The 17,966-nt window shown below is 40.7% G+C and overlaps 1 protein-coding gene and 1 non-coding gene across 2 annotated transcripts in view; one reads left to right on the top strand and one right to left on the bottom strand.

The window, feature by feature from the left end:
• tkv (thickveins) overlaps positions 1-17,966 on the top strand; it is a 929,476-nt gene that overhangs the window by 73,369 nt on the left and 838,141 nt on the right. The gene's annotated exons all lie outside the window — the stretch shown is intronic.
• TRNAG-GCC (transfer RNA glycine (anticodon GCC)) lies at positions 16,049-16,119 on the bottom strand. Its single transcript has one exon. It is a non-coding gene; the product is annotated as a tRNA-Gly (tRNA).

Raw genomic sequence — 17,966 nt, 5'->3', positions numbered from 1 at the left:
TCTGTTTAATTTCTACTTATCAAAGTTACCTTCCCCACCACAAGGGGTTAATATCATTTCCTATGTCGGCGATTGCACTATAAGAGCAACTGGTCCAGGCCTCTCAAAAGATGAACTCTCTATGATTTATTTACCTTGTGTGATCAGACACTATCACCGACCAAGTCAACTCTGTTTACGACGTAAAAGAGTCAGATGACGCAACTGTTTGACATTCACGTTGATGACGTTACGTTGCCGACTGTCAGTCACCAAAAGATCTTAGGCAGCACCCTTACCTTCAAGGAACATTCCGCAGAAATTTTACTAAAAGTAAAAAGCCGCATCAAGATCCTCGAATCATCTTTCAATGGTAATTGGGGTTTTGACAGCTCGCTGTCCAGTAGGAGTCCATGCGGTACGTCTCAATATACTGGAAACCCAATCCTTCTGTAGTTGTATAGAGCTTGATGAGGTGGAATCATCGAATCCATTGTATGCTTGATTGCCCAGCTTTTACCAGAACTAGGCAAAAGTATTTCAGTCGCGACTCACTTGGATCTCCGTGAGATTTATCCAAAGTTGTTATCGGTACCATCGGAAAATATATCGTTGGTACGCAACGTTGCTCTAAGTAGCTATAGCTACGTCATCGTTATTTTATTTTATGTGGTATCACAACGGACCTTCATGTTGCCCACGTTAGCTTTCCCTACCTGGGCAGCTACCACCTAACCTAACCTACTTGTCCAGAATCACATCCATTTTCATGAGTAGGGTGATATGCGCCACATGACAACAACCATCTTTTCAATTGTAATGTGCAACCTACGCCTCTAACAGTAGCATCCCTATGGTCCAACTTTGTTGAAACTGCCAGTTTCCTTGGACTCCGATGTATATTGGAACGATTTTCCGTCATCCCTTGTCAAATTTGGTTTTGAGACAAACCGGTTTCGGCATTGTGCCATCATCAGTGTCTATTTTTCGTTCTCCTTTTAGAGGGCTTTGATGACAATTTGTGAGTGGTCGCACCTATTGAATTAGGCGGATAATTCTTAACACAACAACAACAACAGGAACGCAGTATGCCCCCTTCATTACATCCGAAAACTTTTTATCGCTTCTCAATAAAAGTGACGAAAACCCCTATGTCTTTCAGCGGGAAACTAGTTTACTAGCTAAGATCAATAAATATATACCCGGATTTATTCAACTTTTCCATTTTGGCACACAAACACCACCATATCAGCCATGCTATTTTGCTTTTGGCACACTTCTTCTTGTATTTTTCTTGGTTGTTTATGCAATTTATTAATCCTTGAAAAATCAATATCCATCCATTATCCACATAAAAGTAGTTGTTGTTGTAGTTGTAGCAGAACTTCGCCCCACCTAGCAGCTACGACCGATCACAAATTGTCATCAAAATCCTCTAACGGGAGTCCAAGGAAACTTGCTGTTTCAACAGGGGTGGACCATAATGAAAGGGGTGTTAGAGGCGTTGGTTCCACATTACAATTAAAGAGATGGTTGGTGTCATGTGGGGACACATGGCAAGAGGGACATACATTTCGTATGTCGGGGTTGATTCTGGATAGGTAAGAGTTTAACCTGTGACTCGCGTTTCCCTGGGGACTATGCGTTCTTCTTCCGCAAGTTTTGGGTACTGTTCTTTTAGTACTGGATTCATCGGGCAATTCCTGGCATAAAGGTCCGACGCCTGTTTGTGGAGTACACCAAGGACCTGCTTGTGTTTTTTTGCTTCAAACGGCTGAGTTCTCAGGTGCCGTATTTCCTCAAAATGACTCCTTAAGCCCCTAGGCGGTGTTGGCTCATCAATCAGATGTCTGTTGGGGTGCCTAGGTTTCTGGGTATTCAACAGGAACTGTTTGTTAGCATCTCATTTCTCTCCCTGATGGGGAGTATTCTCGCCTCATTATGTAGATGGTGTTCTGGGGACATAAGAAGACAGCCCGTGGCGATTCTGAGAGCAGTATTTTGGCAGGCCTGTAGCTTCTTCCAGTAGGTAATTTTTAGGCTTGGCGACCATATAGGGTACGCGTAGCACGCAGTCGGCTGGCCAATTGCTTTGTATGTGGTAATGAGCGTTTCTTTGTCTTTTCCCCAAGTACTGCCAGCAAGGAATTTGAGGATTTTATTACGGCTCTGGATTTTCGGTACAATTGCGGCTGTGTGCTCACCAAAATGTAGATCCTGATCAAACGTCACACCCAAGATTTTGGGGTGTAGGACAATCGGTAGCGTAGTGCCATCGACGTGGATGTTCAAAATGGTCGACATTTGGACGTCCATGTTGTAAATAAGGTCGCGGAGGATTTAGTCGGTAATAACGCCAGTTTTCGCGAGGCGAAAAAACTGGAGATATCAGGGAGGTAGCCGTTTATTCTGTTGCAAAGCTCATCGATCTGTGGGCCTGGGCCTGTGGCCATTATTGTGCAGTCATCGGCGTAGGAAACGATAGTAACTCCTTCTGGTGGCGAAGGTAGCTTAGATATATAGAAATTAAACAAAAATTCTTTAATTCTTCTTGGTTTTGATGTTTCATTTCTTAATTGCACCGATGCCTGCCGACCACCCAGATAATTTGCGGTCCACCTTTTAAGACATGGGGGAAGGGTAGACCCTTTGCAGTAACGTGCCATGGTTGACCGTATCAAAAGCTTTTGATAGGTCTAGCGCAACGAGTACTGTTCTATGGTGGGGGTTTTAATTTAAAACGCAATTTATCTGGGTGCTGATGGCATTTAGCGCGGTGTTGGTGCTATGGAGTTTTCTGAAGCCATGTTGATGACAGGCTAGCTGCAAATTTGCTTTGAAGTAGGGAGCAAAATGGCTTCAAGCGTCTTTGCTACTGGCGATAGGAGAGATATCGGGCAATACGACTCTCCATGTTAGCTGGTTTCCCAGGCTTTAGTAGCGGGACCACCTTGGTGATTTTCCATTTTTCGGGAATGACAAAGGTGGAAAGAGACAGGTTGAAGACATGTCAAATATTTGAAACTCTCTGGGCCCACTGCTTTGGATGGTTTAGCATGACCGATGGCATCCTCAACCTCTTTGGCGGTGATGGTAATTGGTGACGCGCTGAATTTATGTTTATGTGCGTGTCTGTTGGCCCTCCGTCTATCTTTGTCGACCGTAGAATGCATTATATATTGTCGTCAGAACGCGCTGACGCATTTTTTCGCATCCGACAGCACTTTATCGTCAAAGGCGATGGAAACTTTGTCATTGTGCCTAGACGGATTCGATAGGGACTTTACGGTGGACCAAAGTTTACCTGCACCGGCAGAGAAGTTACAACCGCTTAGGTGCTCCTCCCATTTCGCCCGCTTGTGTTCATCCACAAGCAATCTGATGCGTTGGTTTGATCCCTTATTTGGGGGTCGCCGGGATCGAGCTGTCTTATAAGGTCACGTTCTCTCGCTAAATTTGCGGTCTCCGCCGGAAAGTGGGGCCGAATTTCGGGAATTCTACCGGCGGGAATGAAACGTGCCGAGGCGGATTCAATGACCTTGCGGAAAGCACGCTCCCCTTGGCGGGCATCAGTCGGGATAGGGAGGGCAGCAAAGTGGTTGTCTGTAAAGGATTTATATTCGTGCCACTTTCCTTTTTTTAAAGTTTATGAAGGTGCGTTTTTCTGTGACGATGAAGTCGGCAGTACGCTCGAGCGAAATAAGTATAGGCGGGATGCCAATGTTACCATCGGCTACCAGTTGACGCAGTTTACGAGTTCTGCGCTCACGATTGAAATATCCGGAGAACTGTGACAGCTTCCTACCATACGTGTGGGGCGTCTCCGTATATTACGCAGAACGTCGTTTCTTCTATTTGATCCGCCAACATCTCACCCCTACTGTCCGCCCCCCAAGTTTGAATGTGATGGGCATTGAAATCGCCTAAGATAATGCGATTGTTGCCAGTGAGTAAGGCGCTGATATTAGGGCGGTATCAACTGGGGCAACAGGTGGGAGGAAGGATGTAGATGTTGATGATTTATAGGTTTGCATCGCCTGACCGGACAGATAAGCCTTGTTCTAAGACACTGTTCCTGCGGTCGATGCCGGGATAAAATATATGATATTGCACAGAGTGGTGTATGATAAACGCGAGGCCGCCTCCATTTCCGCTCTAGCGATCTTTTCGGTGGACATTATACCCATAACAGGTCTGCAGTGCAGATCTTGCTGTGAGTTTAGTCACCGTCCATGGCAGGAGCTGCATTGTGCGGATGTCGTAAACATATATATTCTGTGCTGGCAAACGGTGCAAAGAGAGGTAGGGACTAAGAGTCTGTTTCCCTGACCTACACAATTGCTGCCGGAAAAGAGGGGGGAGAAGACGAGGCAGGGGCTGATGCTCGGCATTGTTTCGGACTCTACTACTGAGATTGTAGGTATGAGTGGGAGCAGCCGTATGAGTTGGTGGCGCCGTGGGGCGCGACCAGCAGCGGGTACTTGTTGTGGCTTGCTGAGCAGCGGGGCTGCTGGAAGGTAGTGGGGGCGCTAAGGCGCAGACTACGGGACGTCCTAGGGGCCACAAAACATTTATAGAAGTTACGTGGACGTCTGCTTTTGGGATCTAGCCCAGAGCAACCTGCCCGATGCAACCATCCCTTACACGAGACACACTGACAAGAGTATGACCGTCCTAAAAAGATTATTTTCCGGCAGATGCAGCAAAACCATTTCTCAGGACCGGGGTCAGAAGACGGACCCGGATTGGGTTCGATACCTTCCCGGAGCAAAAGAACATAGAGCAGTCCCTCTTCAAGGAGCTGTTGGGAGGATGACAATTTGTGGGAGGGACGCAACAAATTAAGTGGGGTTACACTGAAATGGCAGTCCTTGGTCGGGAAAAACTCCGAGTCGCTCCGGTACATAGAACCGACGGCCTTGGGAAGCTACATAAAAGTAGTCGTACATACTAATTCGGATTTTACATTCTAGTCATTTCCATTTTAAAAAATTAATTTTTCGCACTTTAAAAGTTATGTTGTTTAAGTTTAGTTTGTATTTGCGAATTATAATTTATTAGCCATAAGTCAGATGAACAACAAAAAACAAACAGAAAATAGGAAAAATCCAATTCACTACATAGTATTTATACAACGATCATTTAAGTGTTAAGTATATACTTAAATGCATACATACATACTTCTAACCATACATGGTACGTATAAGCCAGTGATGCACAACGCCGGTAGAGCTTCGAATGCAAACGCAGTTATTCTTGTAGTTGTATGTGTTTACATGAAGAAAGTTTGATCATAGAATTCACGCATGAGATGTTTACTGCTTGAAATACAAGCTAAAACTGGTTGACTGCTTGCTTTATGGCCTAAACAGACCCAATACGTCAATTACTTGGCGGAAAGGGAAAAAACTGACAGCAGAGTTGGCCCTTTGGCTGTGTTTATTATAATGGTAAACGCCAGATAAGCAACCGCTAAGTCGTCGCATCAACAATTTTTTACTTTTGGCATATGTACGTCAGCCACGTCACATAGGTTAGGTTAGGTTGAACTGGCCGGTCCATGAGGACATCATATAGACTGAATGAGTCCGTAGTGTTACCAGAACTTTGTTTTAACGACCAAACTAAAAAACCCTATTAAAAACCAGGACCTATGTTATAAAATAACTCCGTCCTCGTGGAAAATACTAGAAGCTTTCTAGGACTTAAGCCACTTGCTGCTTCTAGATCTGACAGCTGTATCATTCCTAATAGCTGGAGTCTTAGCCTGGCAAGCACAGGGCACGAGCAGAGAACGTGCTCGATCGTTTCCTCCTCCAACCCGTACTTCCAACATATGCTATCACTGACCAAACCTAATTTAAAGGCATGTGACGCCAGAAGGCAGTGTCCAGTCAGAATACCCGTTATGAGTCTACAGTCCTCTATTTTTAATGATAGAAGCAACTTTGTTAGTCTAAGGTTGAACCTTAAACCCACGCCTTTCCCGCTTGATCGATCATGTGCACCTCTCGCCTTCGCTTAATTTCGCCCAGTCTAATTGGGACGTCTACGGAGCAAGCCTCAAGGGATGCGCCCTTTTTAGCTAGCTCATCTGCCTTTTTATTCCCTACTATTCCCACGTAACATAGGTTAGGTTAGGGTGGCTGCCCGAGGGCACACTTAGGCCAGTAGTACTAGGCCCGTTGTGATACCACGAAAAACACCGTTACCTTTCCTCTTCGAACCATTTTGAGGACCGGATGAAAGCTACCAGGTCCTTGACGTCATGCTCCACAACCTGACTCATAGTATCAAGAAATGGAGCTCCCAGAAAGCGCTGCCGTGCTCCGCTTAGTGCTGGGCAGTTGCAAATGAGGTGAACCACCGTTTCCTCCTCCTCATCCTCTTTACAACTCCTACAGCAACGACGATAAGGCGCTCCTAACCTTTCTGCATGCCTACCTATGAGGCAATGACCCGTTAGTGCTCCCACAAGTGTGGAAATTGTATCCCTTCTTAGGTTGTACACGTGACGGGACCTTTTAGGATCCCATTTAGGCCAGGTTTCTTTCGATGTTCGACACCCCGGTGTTTGTAGCCATCTTTCGTCGGCTTGACGGTAGATGTGCTCTTTTAGCATTAGCTTGCATGTGGACAGGGGCATACCTAAGCGTTCTTGTCCAGGAAGAACCTGCTTGGTTGTACCCTGCCTAGCGAGTACATCTGCAATGCAGTTTCCCTCGATATCCCTATGTCCAGGGACCCATGTTAGGTGTACACGGTTCTGTTGAGCCATCTCTTGAAGAGATCGGCGACAGTTTATTGCTAGTTCAGAATTGAACGAGTGGGAGCCCAGAGATTTTATGGCAGCTTGGCTGTCGCTGAAGATAAAAATTTCTTTGCCGACAAAGTATGTCCCTATCCTAGCTGCGGCTTCCATTATGGCTGCAACTTCTGCCTGGAATGCACTGAAGTGGTCGGGTAGTCTGACGTAACATATGTTTCACTCTATTTTTAAACGGTTTTATTTATCTTAACTTAACAGGCTGGCTGGCTGGCTGGTTGGCCGGCACGAATTTTGTAATTGAAATTTAAGTAACTTCCCGATATATAGTTTAGAACCCGCAATGCAATAATAAGAAAAAAAACAATCCGATAGGTGGCACATGGATCGAAATATTGCAAAAAATCGTATTTGTGGTCCGATTTGGTTCATATTTGGAACACATAATACATACATGAATAGAAAGCCACCTATGATGCCGGATTTGGCTCATATTTCGAACAAGTATTACATACAGTCCGGTAGAAGTGACATAAAAATATTTTGGAGTTGGAGAGGGACAAGCATACGTGGCGCAGAGTCGAGTAAAGTCTTTGGAAGGATTGTGTATTGAGGACTTAGATTGTAACAAATTGTCAGGAAACCGTCCTTGTAATAATAAGTCACTAAATGAACCAAATAGAAAGAGAAATAATAGGCAATTAAATAAAGACTAAAAACTTGTATTTTTTGGCGACCTTATTCTCCAAATAACTATCTTATTTAGCTGGCTCGAGGGCTGTGTTGTAAAATAAAACACCGTTGATGATTTTTTCTTTTTTATCAACCAATATATTTCGACTGCTCTGCGGCAATCGTCATCAGGGTTACAAAACTAATAATAAATAAACAATTAACAAATTATCACAAAAAATTTATCATTTTACATCTGCACATACGTTTCTTAGCACGTTTGCCCTGTGTGACGTAGAGTATGGTACTACTGTCTTCTAAGGCTGAGTAACACAGCACTGTGCTGTGTTATTGTGTTAACACTCAGTAATGTGCGGCACGCACACGCACACTTATCGATTAATTTATAACACAGTGGCACACTCGATGGCACAAAGCTGACTGTGCAATGCCGCTCAAACTGGCACAGAGAATGACATTGAGATGGTAAGTGCACATACATACATAGTCCATTGTGCTTGCGTGTTGATTGTATTGCTTTCCAATGACACTTCACTCAAAAATTACAAGATAAAACCGGTGAGAGGATAATGACATTTAAAAATATTTTAAAATTTTCACTGCGCTCCCATAATTTTTATTTTATTTTGATTTTTTCATAAAAAAATGGTGTCCACAGGGGCACTTACTATCCTCTTGATCAGATAATATGACTTTGAAAAATTGGAGTATGAAAGAAGATAAATGTTGCCATGATTTACTCTTCTAAATGGCGTCAAACGTGGCGTTAGAGGTAAGTAACACAGTACTGTGCTCTGATATTGTGCCTACACTCATATCGACTTTCGATAATCAGTTATAACACAATTGTGTCAACATGTGTTAACACTGCAAAGTGTGCCTGTGCTACTGTGTTAACACTCAAAAAATAGTGTCATTACCCACCACTACTGTCTTCCTCTAAGCAAGTGTTTGTATATATGCGCGGAATTGTCCACGTCGCTCTTAAAGTTGAGTCGTATGTTAGTCGGTACGTTGATAATGTGTAACATTTCAAGAGTGAATCGTTTACTGTAGTGTTGTTCTTGTTGCAGTATTTTGGTCTCGTCAAAGTTAGGTATGTGCCCGCTAGCTGCACAGTGTGCCATGAGTGCTGTTTTCTGGTTATTTTGTTGATGGCATTGTTTTAGATCGGATTTGTGTTGTGATAGTGTTGTTATACTCAGTTGAGCAGAGCTCACAGAGTATATTAACTTTGATTGGATAACGGTTGGTTGTACAGGTATAAAGAAATCGAAATAGATATAGACTTCCATATATCAAAATCATCAGTATCGAAAAAAAAATTTGATTGAGACATGTCCGTCCGTCCGTCCGTTAACACGATAACTTGAGTAAATTTTGAGGTATCTTGATGAAATTTGGTATGTAGGTTCCTGGGCACTCATCTCAGATTGCTATTTAAAATGCACGATATCGGACTATAACCACGCCCACTTTTTCGATATCGAAAATTTCGAAAAACCGAAATAATGCGATAATTCATTGCCAAAGACGGATAAATCGATGAAACTTGGTAGGTGGGTTGACCTTATGACGCAGAATAGAAGAATAGTAAGATTTTGGACAATGGGCGTGGCACCGCCCACTTTTAAAAGAAGGTAATTTAAAAGTTTTGCAAGCTGTAATTTGGCAGTCGTTACAGATATCATGATGAAATTCGGCAGGAACGTTACTACTATTACTATATATGTGCTAAATAAATATTAGCAAAATCGAATGAAGAACACGGCCACTTTTTAAAAAAAAATTTTTTAAAAGTCAAATTTTAACAAAAAATTTAATATCTTTACTGTATATAAGTAAATTAAGTCAACATTCAACTCCAGTAATGATATGATGCAACAAAATACAAAAATAAAAGAAAATTTCAAAATCGGCGTGGCTCCGCCCATTTTCATTTAGTTTGTCTAGAATACTTTTAATGCCATAAGGCGAACAAAAATTTACCAATCCTTTTTAAATTTGGTAGGGGCATAGATTTAATGACGGTAACTGTTTTCTGTGAAAATGGGCGAAATCGAATCGAAACCGATAACAAGATAACTTGAGCAAAAACCGATATATCTTTACTAAACTTAATCCACTTACTTATCTGAACTCACTTTATCTTGGTATAAAAAATGGTCGAAATCCGAATATAACCACGCCCACTTTTTCGATATCGAAAATTACGAAAAATGAAAAAAATGCCACAATTCTATACCAAATACGAGAAAGGGATGAAACATGGTAATTTGATTGGTTTATTGACGCAAAATATATCTTTAGAAAAAACTTTGTAAAATGGGTGTGACACCTACCATATTCAGTAGAAGAAAATGAAAAAGTTCTACAGGGCGAAATCAACAGCCCTTGGAATCTTGGCAGGAATACTGTTCGTGGTATTGCATATATAAATAAATTAGCAGTACCCGACAGATTATTTTCTGGATCACCCTGGTCCACATTTTGGTCGATATCGCGAAAACGCCTTCACATATACATCTAATGGCCACTCGCTTTTAAAACCGTCATTAATACCTTTAATTTGATATCCATATCGTACAAACACATTCTAGAGTCACCCCTGGCCCACCTTTATGGCGATATCTCGAAAAGGCGTTCACCTATAGAACTAAAGCCCATTCCCTTTTAAAATACTCATTACCACCTTTCATTTGATACCGATATCGTACAAACACATTCTAGAGTCACCCCTGGCCCACCTTAATGACGATATCTCGAAAAGGCGTCCACCTATAGACCTAAGGTCCACTCCCTCTTAAAATGCTCAGTAACACCTTTCATTTGATACCCATATCGTACAAACAAATTCTCGAGTCAGCCCTGGTCCACCTTTATGGCGATATCCCTAAATGGCGTCCATCCATAGAACTATGGCCTACTCTCTCTTAAAATACTCTTTAATACGTTCCATTTGATACACATGTCATACAACCAGATTCCAGGGTTACCCTAGGTTCATTTTCCTACATGGTGATTTTCCCTTCTTTTGTCTCCATAGCTCTCAACTGAGTATGTAATGTTCGGTTACACCCGAACTTAGCCTACCTTACTTGTTTTTAGTTTGGACTTAGTTGTACCGACATAAATACTATTGCAAGCTTCCTCAACCTTGCCTTTACAGGGAATTGTATACACAACGTTGCTTTTGTCCATATTTGGAATAGTTGACTTCGTTTTATTGAAAAATTGTTTTAAAGTATTAGACGGCTTATGTGCTATTTTTGTGTTAACCTTGTTGTAACAATCAGATTTAGCCAAACGTTCTGATAATTGAGGTACATAGGCCAGCGACTTAAAATTTAATGGTTTTCCGGGTTTTTGTGTGTTATTTGACAATTTAGCTTTTTTGATTAATCTTCTTATTGTGTGTTTAATGTGATAATTTGTTAATTGTTTATTTATTATTATTTTTGTTTTTATTAGTTTTGTAACCCTGATGACGATTGCCGCAGAGCAGTCGAAATATATTGGTTGAGAAAAAAGAAAAAATCATCGACGGTGTTTTATTTTACAACACAGACCTCGAGCCAGCTAAATAAGATAGTTAAAGGCTAAAAACTTGAAATTAAAATAATTTAAACATTTTTTTTAGTTAAACGGTTTTATTGAAAACAATACTTACATGAAGTAATAATAATACTAAAAGCTAAAAAATAATTAGCTAGGTCCTAGGTACTAGTCATCACACTCCTCATCAATCTAGGGCGTTGATCAGACAATTAAATAAAAGCGTTGGACGTGTAAAATTTCTATTGATAATCATATATAAGACCAACTGAACCTTAATAAGGTCATGCTAGGCCTGACATTTTTAGAAATTTCACGCGCCCAACGCTTTTATTTAATTGTCTGATCAACGCCCTATATTGATGAGGAGTGTGATGACTAGTACCTAGGACCTAGCTAATTATTTTTTAGCTTTTAGTATTATTATTACTTCATGTAAGTATTGTTTTCAATGAAACCGTTTAACTAAAAAATTTTGTTTAAATTATTTTATTTACCATTTATAGTGCGCGTCTTCATAAAATTGGTTGTTTGGCAAACTATTATTATTCTGATAATGGAATCTACAATTTTATTGCTAACTAAAAGTATCTACGTCAGTAGTTACGTGTCTTACTGAAATGGCGTAGGTCGTGACGGTGACGGATTGTATCTGCTGAGCTCATTACCGAACTCATCTTTGTTGGTGCGCTCATTGTATCCGTTTACAAGTAAGTTATGTTTGTTTCCTTCTCTTTCTAACACACTGCCGTTTGAAATCGACTAAAGTGTCAACGGAGTTTGGAACGAAGGTTTGATACTGAACGAAGTGGCAAAACTGCCGTGCACACGACATGCAGATGAACGCCGAATAGTGTCTCGAAGCTCTCGAGTGCACCACTGCTATGAGCGCAATTCTGTTGCAATTTTATTTTTATTACACCATGCGGTAGTGTTTTCTTACCTCAAAACTGTGCCTGTACCAATCGACCGTTTCATAATTATAAGCTCACTAAGTGCTCTGGCTTATTTTAGCATGTTAACGAATTGCAACAACTTTTGGCACCAGCCATTCTAGAACAAACATTAAAAATTTCAAAAATTACTTCCTTACACATCCGATTTCGGTTCCGACAAGGCAAATTTTTAAGTTCCGATTGCAATTTCGGATCTGGTGAAGTCACTTCTGTTACATCTCTAATATACATAATTTTAGACATCCGCTTATGAATATTGTAAGTGCGAAAATTTGAATGTTTGTCCAGATGTCCCGGCGTTTGTCTTTGTTGCTCGATCACGTTCGAACGGCTAAAAGGATCCTACTGGGTTTTTTCCAAAAAGTGGTGCTCCTGCGCCCCATAACAAGAGTGACTTCCGTGTAACTTTTCAATCCTTTTGTAACCTAATCACACCAGAACTGCAAAACATATTTCGATGAAATTTTACACATTCTGTATTTATACTTACGCAAATGTCGCTTTGATACATTGCGCTAACGGTCAAAACACATGTATAAACAGTTTTTCATATCGCCTTGAAAATACGGCTTCGTTTTCAATTCGGTAGTTCATATCTCCAGACGGTTAGAACGATCGTATAAACACTTCTCAAATTCACCGCGAATTGAAAAATACTTCTTTCTCACAGTTTCCTCATTTCAACGGCATTAAATATACTTAGGGGTTTGAAAACTTAGTTAGGTATCGTAAAAGAAAAGTCATGCAAACTTTATTGCAGGTTAGGTTAGGTTGAACTGGCCGGTCCACGAGGACCTCACATAGACTGAATGAGTCCGTAGTGTTACCAAAAGTTTGTTTTAACGAACAAACTGAAAAACCTATCAAAAACCGTGATCTAAATATGTTATAAAATAACTTGGTCCTCTTGGCAAATACTAGAAGCTTCCTAGGACTTAGGCCACTTGCTGCTTCTAGATCTGACAGCTGTATCACTCCTAATAGGTGGAGTCTTAGCCTGGCAAGCGCAGGGCACGAGCACAGAACGTGCTCGATCGTTTCCTCCTCCAACCCGCACTTCCTACATCCGCTATCACTGACCAAGCTGCAACCGTCAGAAGGCAGTGTCCTCTCATTTTAATGATAGTGGCAACTTTGTTAATCTAAGGTTGTAAGACCTACACATAATCTTCGACACTTTACAGCCCCGCGCTTGAACACACGCCTTTCGCGCTGGGTCGATCGTGTGCACCTCTCGCCTTCGCTTAATCTCGCCCAGTCTAATTGGGATGTCTACGGAGCAAGCTTCAAGGGATGCACCCTTTTTAGCTAGATCATTTGCTTTTTCATTCCCATCTATTCCCATATGCCCTGGGACTCAATATAGATGTATGCCCCTACCTGTCCTGATTCTCTCCAGAGACTGCTTACACTCTAAGACGCATTTAGATGCTGTGCTATGCGAGATTATTGCTTTAATTGCTGATTGACTGTCAATATAAAAGTTAACACGGTTGCAGCTTAAGCTATTCTCTTCCAATGTTTCTACTGCTTTGGTTTCTGCTAATATTTCCGCTTGGAAAACGCTACAGTAATCCGGCAGCCTGTATGACCTGTTTATTTCCGGATTAGCATAGTATACCGTAGACCCTACTCCTTCCACTACGTTGGAACCATCTGTGTACACATGTACCGCCATTTGAGCACCCTTCACCCGCCAACCGTCCACCTCTATTGTGGCCTTAAGATCTCCCTCGAAGCGCAGATAGGGAATCAGATAGTCTATTCGTCTTGTGATTGATGACGCTATACTACTATGGTCGGCGCTCAAACTGCCTCGAGTCACCGAGCCTGGTTACAGCTGTTAACGCTATGTTCTTTGCTTTACTTTATTGCAGACATTGCATACACTTCTTGATGAAGTATTGCTTGATTTTATTGCCTTGATCGCCTCCTGACTTGTCAATATATATGTTCGTTGACGCTCCGGTTATCCGTTTGCCATTGCAAATATTCGTAACATCCTTAGTCTGCACTGCATTAACAGCGTCTTTATCATGCTTGCCAACATCAACAAACCCAATCGCCTGCCTCTACCTACAACGATTGCCACCACAATTGCACGTAGTGAGAAAATGCGCTGGTTAGCGAAGTCATTTAAGTGCTCACTCATTTAACTTACCAAGTGGTTAGATGGTTCATTTATGTTTGTTTTTGTACTTACCTTACATGGTTCGTGAGTTGATCTACTTGTTGTTGGTACTACTAATGGACGGCCAGGCTGCCGGTCAGCCAATTACATAGTTACATGTTGGTCATACTTGTCACTTGGCAAAGTGGTTTTAGCTGTTTTCTATTTTCTGTTTTGCTGTTGTGGTTTGCATATAAACTGACAATGATTTACGAACATAATCAATGTTAATTTGATCAATTTTCATTGATGATCGTACATGACATTTTGTTGTCATTTTTCAAAAATAAGCGCGCTATGTTGAACAAGTGTTGAGTTAGTTGGACGCATAAGGGGAAGTACTACATAAAATGCAAAATATTAATTAACATGTAAAAAAAGGTATTAAATTACTTGCGGTGCTTGTGTTGAGGTGTTTTTATACTCAGCGTGCTTTGCACACAGAGTATATTAACTTTCATTGGATAACGGTTGGTTGTACAGGTACCTATAAAGGAATCGAGATAGATATAGATTTCCATATATCTAAATTATCAGTATCGAAAAAAAATTGATTGAGCCATGTCCGTCCGTCCGTCCGTTAGCACGATAACTTGAGTAAATATTGAGATATCTTCACCAAATTTGGTACACGAGCATACCTGGACCCAGAATAGATTGGTATTGAAAATAAGCGAAATCGGATGATAACCCCGCCCACTTTTTATGTATATAAAATTTTGGAAAACACAAAAAAACCTGATAATTTATTTAATAATACACCTAGAATGTTGAAATTTGACATGTGGACTGATATTGAGACTCTTGATAAAAAATTTTTTAAAAATGCACCGCCCACTTGTGGTTAAATCAATTTTACAAATATTATTAATCATAACTCAAAAATCGTTAAATCTATCGTAACAAAATTCGGTAGAGAGTTTGCCTTTACTATAAGGAATGCTTTGAAGAAAAATTAACGAAATCGGTGAAGGACCACGCCCACTTTTATATAAAAGATTTTTAAAAGGGTCGTGGACGAATAAAATAAGCTATATCTTTGCAAAAAAGAGCTTTATATCAATGATATTTCATTTCCCAAGTGGATTTATAAAAGTAAATAGGAAAAACTTCAAATTGTAAAAAATGGGCTTGGCACCGCCCCTTTCATGACTAAGCAATTGTCTGTTTCGGGAGCCATAACTCGAAGAAAAATTAACGGATCGTAATAAAATTTGGTACACAAATTTTCCCTATAGCAGGAAACATTTCTAGAGAAAATGCACGAGATCGGTTAAAGACCAGGCCCACTTTTATATAAAAGATTATTAAAAGGATCGTAGACGAAAATAATAAGCTATATCTTAGCGAAAAAGAGCTTTGTATCAATAGAATATTACTTTATAAATTGAATTATAACAATAAATTGGAAATAAAAAGAATTTTTGAAAATGGGTGTAGCACCGCCCCTTTTATGACTAAGCAATTTACTATGTTTCGGGAGACATAACTCGAAGAAAAATTAACGTATCGTAATGAAATTGTGTACATATATTTTCCTTATAGCAGAAAATATTTCTAGTAAAAATGGACGGGATCCGTTAAAGACCAGGGCAACTTATATATAAAACAAATTTAAAAGAGTCGCAGACTAGAATAATAAGCTATAACTTAGAAAGAAATAGCTTTGAATCAATGATATTTCACTTATCAAGTTTTATTGTAATAGGAAATGGGGAGAAATGTTTTTTTAAATGGGCGGTGCCACGTGTTATGTAGAAAAGTAATTTATCTGAAATGTACAATTTAAGCTCACGCTGAGTATATAATGTTCGGTTACACCCGAACTTCGACACCTTTACTTGTTTTTCTTTATAAATATAAAACTTGTTCTAATTTGCTTTAAATAAAAAAAAAAGAAGTAATGCAAAATTCAAAAAAAAATCTTACTGCATCGGCCGGGAATCGAACCCGGGCCGCCCGCGTGGCAGGCGAGCATTCTACCACTGAACCACCGATGCTTACGTACACAGTTATGCAAAATAGCTATACAGAAAAAATGGGAGGGGGATAGCCAGTCACAATAGTTGAAGTAAGCGAAAGCAACAGTAACGGCATGCTCCTGCTGTTGTTTTGTTGGCAACTTATCTATATTTATTTTTCCGCTATTTATTCAAAGAGAAGAGCCAAGAGCGTTAGGTGGTAGTGAATTCTATATTTAGCAGACCGCCGTGCTTTGCACAACAAATTTTTTGCAATATATAGTTATACTCACGAAGTAAACATTGGCTTAATTAACTTTATTGTCTCTTTTATTACAAATCTGCAGTCACGTTATATGTATTGCTAGTTGAGTACAGTTAAATGAAGAAGACATACATACATATAATTCTTATTAGATTTGAATATTTTAAAACAGTAATATACCCAAAATAGATGAAATTGTTATAAACCCGCAAGATGACAAATTTAAGGAAAAACTCAACTTATAAAAAACTTATAATCAAGAAATATCACAATTCTAAAAGCGCAGCACCCTTTTTTACCTCGGCATGAAGCTCTTCGGCTGTAGTCACAGTGATAAGTCCAGGACTTTGCCTTTTCATCGTAAAGCATAGGATATCATTTATATTTTGCAGCTGACACTGGGAAGTTTATTGTGTTTCAAAGTCAGATTACTTTTTTGCTTATCCAAGACTATGCTTCAATGTATAGTATGGGAAATATTAGAAGCAGTTCCAATTGGGTTCGATCTTTAAATCAGATAAATGAACGGTATGCAACTAGTGGCAGTAGCGTGACCGTCTATGAAAAAATTAAAAAGGAGCACGTCGCAAGTTGGAAGAGTCTCGGTCTAAATCTCCTCGAAGGTATATAACGCATTGTACCTATCTATGTTTTTATTTTGTACATGCCTGCGTAAGGCTTGTCCAGCTCATCTTTCTATCTCTTCCTCGTCCCTACAACTGCGGCAGAAGTAATTTCTTTGCAGGCTCATATGAGCCCCATGGGCGTGCGTGACAGTGACCTGTTAGAATACCCACTAATGGGCTAATAGAGAGGCGATTCTGAAATATGACCGATTGCGACTTTTCGTCCAGCTTGTGCCAGATTTGCCTGGACGACCTACATGTTGGTTCCATGGCCCATCTCGTGTTAGCTTGTTCCGTGAACTGAGATGGCAGCCAGTATTCAAAGAAGAAATTGCACAGGGCTGTGAACCATCTCGGGTCTATGCCTAAGGATGGTAAACGGGTGTTTATTTTCTCAGACAGCCAGGCCGCATTACAGGCCCTGGACTAATTCGTCGACAACGCAAAGTCGGTCACTGAATGCCGCAGATCTCTTAACGAGATGGCTCAGCACTTCAGTATCAGCCTTATATGGGTACCTGGGCACAGGAATATTGAAGGCAATTGCATAGCAGACGAGCTGGCCAGAAGAGGCACCACCGACCATATCCTTCCGGGAAATGATTCGGTAGGTATACCCATGGCCACTTTCAGGCTTCGTGTGAACACAAGCACTATAAGAATCGCAAATGGACTATGGTCAGCCATATAATCGTGTGAGACATCCAGGCAAACCTGGCCCTCATATGACAAGGGGCGCACAGAAGCGCTTCTGATTTTAAACAAATCAGTTCTATCGTCCCTGATAAGGGTTATATTCTAACAGGACATTGCTTAATAGGCACACATGGTGCTAGAATGGGGGTAACGACCTTCGACTATTGTCGCAGCTGCAGATGTACAGAAGAGGAAGAGAGTGTCCAGCACCTTCTCTGTCATTATTCAGCGCTTATTAGGCGTAGGTTGGCCATCCTTGGTAAACCTTTTTTACATGACCTCGCTGAGGTCTCTAGCTA

This window comes from Eurosta solidaginis, chromosome 2 (genome assembly GCF_040869045.1).
Source record: "Eurosta solidaginis isolate ZX-2024a chromosome 2, ASM4086904v1, whole genome shotgun sequence".
NCBI lineage: Eukaryota > Metazoa > Arthropoda > Insecta > Diptera > Tephritidae > Eurosta > Eurosta solidaginis.
The sequence above is the reverse complement of the archived record's forward strand: the minus strand, read 5'-3'. Positions and strand labels throughout refer to the sequence as shown.